Source organism: Oratosquilla oratoria, unplaced genomic scaffold (assembly GCF_046742065.1).
Source record: "Oratosquilla oratoria isolate Oo_2021 unplaced genomic scaffold, ASM4674206v1 SCAFFOLD45, whole genome shotgun sequence".
NCBI classification, from domain to species: Eukaryota; Metazoa; Arthropoda; class Malacostraca; order Stomatopoda; family Squillidae; genus Oratosquilla; species Oratosquilla oratoria.
The window spans coordinates 6,714,764-6,722,263 of record NW_027467710.1 but is presented as its reverse complement, the minus strand read 5'-3'; positions in this window follow the sequence as shown (position 1 = coordinate 6,722,263).

The window sequence follows — 7,500 nt, the reverse complement described above, 5'->3', positions numbered from 1 at the left end:
AACTCAAATTGTGTGTGGAAGTAACCCCTTTCTGAGATGATGTAACGACCCCGTTACATCTTGTGTCTACAAGTAACACTCGATGGAGATCATGTAACGATACCGTTACACCCATCCCGTTACATCACTGTTGGCAGCTAATCCCGCAACCCATCCTCTCCGAAGAGACTACGGTGTACCTTTTACGGTGAACCTTCAAACCCGTCAATTTTTCTCCAACTACATTCAAGTACGAACACCAACCGCACGGAACGAAACGCTCTCCACGAACAAGAACTTAGTTCACACTACACAATCCAGGGCAATCGTCACAACCGATTCCACACTACTAAAATCAACAATATCAAGGTAACATAAAATTCTTCCACTTAATTCCAATATATTCCGTAATAATAACCATACATTACCCATTCAAACCATCCCTGATACTCGCTTTGTCTCCCTTTCCATAACATGCGAGCATAATTCATCCGCCCCAGAGGATTCACACCGGCTGCGCACAGACCCGCGTAACAGCCACCTCATCCCCCCAGACAGCATACCCACCTTCCACATCAACCACCCAACCTCTTTCACCGAACGTTGCCTTCGACTACTACAATCGCAACGTCAGCAACACCACTCCCTGCCGGACATTGGCATACCACTCGATTCAGCTCAAGGTATCAAGGTAATCATTATACCTGCAGATACCCACGTGCCCAACGCACGTAAACCTTACTCTATACCATCTATATATATAAAATATATATTAATTCCACATTTATTAAATTTATAAATATTTGGTTTCTCTCCAAATAGAAACTTTATGTACACCCTTTTCTTTTGGTTATCATACCTTTCTCATAATTTAACCAATAGCTCTCATAATTATATGTTTCAACACTAATTATATTTTTGCCTAATTTTTGAAACAACATATATTTATATATGCAATAACTTTTACTAGATTTGACTATTACATAATATCACATTCATATGCATTCTTCCAGTTAAGTAATTCTTGTTTAAACTATATATATTTATATATATACAATAACCTTTAATTGCTTTCACTACGTATTACCCATTTATATTTACATAGAACTTATACATTTTTATCAATGTAACCTATTTTACTGCTGTAAAAAAAAATTATGACAACCATAATTAATTCTATTATAAGTATAATATCACAATAATTAACTCCTTACTATATCATATTATTTCCACATTTTATTATTATTATATGTATATACATATTTTTATGATTTTACATATGCAATCCCGTTATACTGTATAACCTTATGACAACCATAGTTAATTCTATTATAAGTATAAAATCACAATAATTAACTCCTTACTATATCATATTATTTCCACATTTCATTATTATTATATGTATATATATATTATATATATATATATATATATATTTATGATTTTACATATGTAATCCCATTATACTGTATAACCGTTGACACCCTATACCCCCCCTCCCTTATCTAAGCATAACATATTACCCCTCAGTTACTGTATACCAAATACCTCTAATTTAACTATTTTAAACTAGACCACCCATCTCACCTAACTATTAAGTAATACATGCATCTCTAGTTAACCACTAACATGGCAACAGGAACGAGAAGCAAATTCAAAAAAGCGCTAGCAACCATCCTCTCTAAATCTCAAGAGGAAAACCCATCAAGCAACTCAAAAATAGACAAAGACAATCCAGATCCTCACCAATTAAATCCACAGGTTGACATTACCACAAAGTCCTTAAACCATAACCGCCCACTTACCCCCGACCACGACGCCCCTAAGGCAGGTACCCCTACAATCCCTCTTTATGAGAATGATATCTTAGCTTTTTTTAACCAACCCCCTCAAATAGACCCCTTTCACCCCTCACAACTACAACCACCCATTCCTCCCATCCAGCCAAATATGCAAACTACACCTCCTATAAGCCATAATCAGTCCAACCCCCATATCCCAACACACAATAACCCCCCTCCCATTCAGCCACAGTACCAAAACTTCCCCTTTCCTTCTCCCCATACCCCATCTGGTCAAGCCACCTCCACACCATACCACCAACCACCACCTAACCTTCCTCCAAACCCACAATATTATCCTTACCCACAACCTCAACCAACAATAATTAACAACTATCAAACCATAACCCCCCTCACAGAAATCCCAACCTTTTCCCAAGATAATGGATTATCCATTACAGACTTCCTGACAGCATGTGACCTGTTTTTTTTTTTTTCTAAAAAAAAAAAAAAAAAAAACACTACTCTGACTCAGATAAAATAAATTTGTGCCGTCAGAAAATAGACCCAATTGACATTTGCCGTTCAAAGGCAAGGATGCTAGCCAGTTTAGTTGCATGTGGAATCACATATCAAGAATATAAACACCACCTTCTAAATGTCTTTCACAACAAACAAACAAACAACATCACTTTCCTTCTCACTTTCCTCAATAACACTAGAGTCCAACCACATTCCGTTACGAACATTATGGATTTCGTAGCAAACGGAATTAAAGAAGTCAGAGAGGACCTGGAGAATAACTCTCCTTGGATCCACACTGACCAATTTGGTCAAAAGGTCATGACCATAAAAAACTTACTAACATTCTTTGAGATAGGTTTCTATCTCTCCCAACTCCCTCCAAAGTGTTTAAAGGAAGCCTCCAAAAGGGAACTAAACACTAGAACCCTCTAGCTTATACCTATATCCTAGACATCATCAATGCTTGCAATGTATCCCTATCCACCCCCCACTATCTCCCCAGACTAAATAGCCTTCAGTCACAGCACCCCTCCCACCAATCAAGGACAACCTTCTAAGTGGTGCTCCTACCATTCATCACCCAGTCACAACACTAGACACTGCATACAAAAACAACAAATGCAAACACAGGCACCACGCCACCCTATCCCTTGCTCAGTTCATGGAACCATTTCCCACACCGATGCCCAGTGTCGAACACAGCAACAACAATACCCGCAGGTACAACACCACCCCATCCCTTGCTCAGTTCATGGTACTACCTCCCATACGGATGCGCAATGCAAGGTGCAATACCAAACCATACAAGCTCCACCCCCCTCCAAACCTCCACTCCTACCTACACCAACACATCCAAACAAATACTGCAGCCTACACAAAACAACAACTCACTCCAACGAAGAGTGTTACCTACAGAAATCACAACCACAACCTCACCAGAGAACTAACAAACCGTTCACCACCCCTCGACAAACAGTTCCCTCCCACACGACACGCACAACTCAACACCGATTGGGGGAACGTGTACCAGCCTCACGCACCAAACCACCATAGGACTATCTCACACACAACACAACTACGTCACCCTAAAAGTGACTTTAGATCAACTCACAGTTGACATGATGGTTGATACAGGAACAAACCTGAACATCATCCCAAGAGCTCTCTATGAAGCATTAAATGACGGGCGGGGAATTCAATTTTCCAATATGGAAGGACTCCTAATAGAAGGGAGCACCATTTCTCTACACGACGCCATAGACTTAAACATAGAAGTCAACAACTTCCAAGTAGGTTTCACACCTTTCCACATAGCTGACGAATGGAGTCTCGATCAACAAGGTATAATAGGATTAAAATCATTGAGGACATGGAAAACTATTATAGACCTAGACAAAAATAACATCTCCTTCTCAGATGTGAATGATGAGCCAACTGTCACTTAGACACCCGACTCAGACACACAACCTCTCTCATGTCTCCCTTCCTCAAATACTCCAATTCCAACTAACAGCTATTCCTTCCGACCACCCCCTTATGTCACCTCAAAGGCATTGATGTCTAACACAGTCATCATTCCCCCTAGACATTCCATGACTGTTCCACTATTCATACCCGGAGCAATCGGACATCAGGACGCCATAATTGACTCAGAAACGTCTAGACTTACCAACATCTCAATTGAACACTCTTGGGACATAATCCAGGAAAATAGAACGGCCTTAGCCATGTTAACTAACCTCTCAGACCAACACCGTAAAATCAGGAAGAATACTAACATTTGCGCAGTCCACCTCCATAATTCCCCTATCCAGGAACCACTCCCACAACACATCAACCCAGTAAGACCAACACAACCCCTCACCCCTATCAATCCAGACCAAATCATAACATCAGCTGACGGAGAAATCCATAACGAGCTATTAGTTCTCCTACAGAGGAATAGATCAGCTGTCGCCTTAGAAGATGAACCACTAGGCAAATGTGATATAATCAAACATCACATCCAAATTCCCCCTAACACCCCCCTTTCATACACCTCCACTTACCGCATACCTCACAGTAGGAAATCCCAAGTCAATAGCAGTGTACAATTACCAAGGCGTAATTTCCCATTCAGACTCCCCATGGAACAGTCCCCTCTTTTTGGTCACTAAGAAAGACGGAACCTTACGCCCTGTTGTGGACTTTAGGAAAGTCAACCACCTCACTCAATCTAACCCACACCCCCTCCCCGCCATGCAAGATGTACTACAAGGCATTGGCAACGGGAATACAGTATTTTCCACCATCGACCTTAAGTCTGCCTTCTGGCAAGTGGAATTATCTGATGAATCTAAACCCGTAACTGCATTCTCCATTGATAAGGGACACTTTCATTTCAAACGTATGCCCTTTGGCCTCAAGAATGCCCCCTTAACCCAACAACGGTTGATGACCCGCATATTCAGTGACATGATAGGAGTCTCATTATTCGTCTATTTAGACGACCTCATTATATATAGTCCCACAGAAAGAGACCACCTTAACACTTTAGAGATTGTCATCAAACGTTTCAAATATACGGGGTTAAAGATTCAATTAGGGAAATGTAGATTCCTCATGAAGGAACTCACCTTCCTAGGCCATAAAGTGGATGCAAAGGGGATTCATACAAACACAGATAAAATAGATACAATAAACAATTTCCCAACCCCCAGAAACGCAAATGAAACACGAAGTTTCATAGGGCTAGCCTCATACTACAGACATTTTATTTACAATTTTGCACACATAGCTTCCCCCCTAACCAAATTTACAAGGAAAGGCGAACCATTTCAATGGTCAGAAACAGAACAACAAAGTTTCGACACACTGAAACACTCTCTAACCACAGCCCCTGTACTAGCCTTCCCTGACATGAAGAAAGGATTCTTTCTTTACACAGACGCCTCCTCTAAAGGAATAGGCGCAGTCCTACAACAGAAAGATGACAATGGCAAAGAGCACCCCATAACCTACGCAAGTAGAGTCCTCAATAAAGCTGAAAGTAACTACTCAACTACACACAAAGAGGGACTTGCAATCATATGGGCACTAAAACACTTTAAATACCTCATTTTAGGCTACAAGATTACCATACTAACAGACCACCAACCCCTAGTCTATCTTTTTAACTCCAAAGACTTACATGGGAGAGTTGCTAGATGGAAAGCAACTCTCCTTGATTACGATCCCAAGATCGTATACTTAGCTGGGAAAGCTAACGTAGTGGCAGATTGCCTGAGCAGACAAACCTACATCACCCCCATAACCCAAACCACATGCATACCTATGCAAGAACTCAGAGATGAAACTGAAAGAGACCCTATATGGTCTCCAATAAAACAACATCTCCTTTCACAAACCCCCTTACAGTCCCGACCACCTGTCCCTATAGAGGAACTCAAACTGGTCGACGGAGTCATAAGGAGAACCACTAACACCAGAGAGGTTACTGTTATCCCCAGATCCCTAATCCCCAAGGTCCTACACATATTGCACGACAGTGCAATGGGAGGCCACTCAGGCAGAGATAAGACACTAAACACTGCTAGACACACATATTACTGGCCTAATATGAAAAGAGATATAACCACACACATAGATTCTTGTATAACTTGTAACCAATTCAGAGGCCCTGACCCGAAACAAATCAACATTAAAGACATCCCACTCCCTGCTGAGCCATGGGAAACACTTGGCATTGACCTACTGAAAATGCCAACGAGCCATCAAGGTTCCAACTATGTACTCACAGCAGTAGAATATTTCTCTAAATACACAATCTTAATACCACTCCAAGACAAAACAGCAGAGACTGTAGCCAAAGCCCTAGTTAACAATATCTTTTCTAGATACAACATACCACACACAATGTTATCTGACAATGGATCAGAATTTAAAAACGAGGTGATGCGCGAAATAGCACACCTCTACAACATTGACCAAACATTTGCCACTGCATACCACCCACAGGGAAATGGTCTGACTGAGCGAACAAATCGCAAGGTCCTAGAGGTTCTCAGACCCTTGGTCAACGACCTCATGGGCAGTTGGGAAGATTGGCTACCACAGGTACAAGCCAGTATCAATAGCACAGTCAATTCCGCAACAAAGATGTCCCCACATGAGATCATTTTCGGCCAACCAATGCGCCTACCCTACCAAATATTCAACCAACCACCCCCACCCTTATACAACCTAGATAACCTCACACACTGCATCAAAAGAGGCATGCAAACCATTTACAAACAAGTTAGAGCAAACTTGAAAGAAGCCCAGGAAAAGACAAAGACAAAACAACACAAACGCTCAATCCCACTTGACATAGCGCTTGGTGACACTGTTATGGTCAAAGACTCAACCAGGACTAACAAACTCAGACCCAAGTTCTTAGGCCCCTTCACAGTCACAAGCTCACTCCCTAACAATGTTTTTCTACTAACAGATCCTTCCGATCACACAACCGTGACCATACATGGAGAGAAGCTGAGAAAGGTCAAACTCAACCTCGACCCAATCCCACTTCCCATCAACAACCCACCTACCACGACCACACATAACTCACCCAAACGCAAGTCTCATTCCATGACTCTGCGTCGACGCAACTAAACATGCACTCTAGCTCTCGCCCCTGAAGATGTAGGACGTCATGCATCTATCAGTGGAGGTTAAAATGGCTCATTTCCAATAAGAACTCCCTTCCGCATATCTAATGAAACTTCTCCACTTCCTTCCGACCAATATAACCTTAGCGAGAGTCAGATAAACACATCCTCATTCACTGAGACATAACCTTCATCCTCCAAAATGAAATACATCATTAATTACCCACCTTAAACATCAACTATCTTTCAAAAATTTATTCTTAGCAACATACCTATGGACCCGATCAAGACATTCTCCCTTTCGGAAATCTACCCCTACCCACCCATACCTAAGGTCCCCGCTACCATCCTTCCAAGTAAAATAGACATGGTACACCTACTGAATAAATCGACTACTCTTGACATGGACTCACTTGACCTACACTACAAGGTACTGCCATATACCTCCACAGCCCTTTCACTCTTAATCATTCTCTTTATACTGGTAATATTGACCAAATTCTGTTGCACGAAGTAAAAACTTCCAAAACCTTTCAACCCCCATTCCCGATTTACTGTAAACCTAGATTAAGTTTATTCTTGTGTCT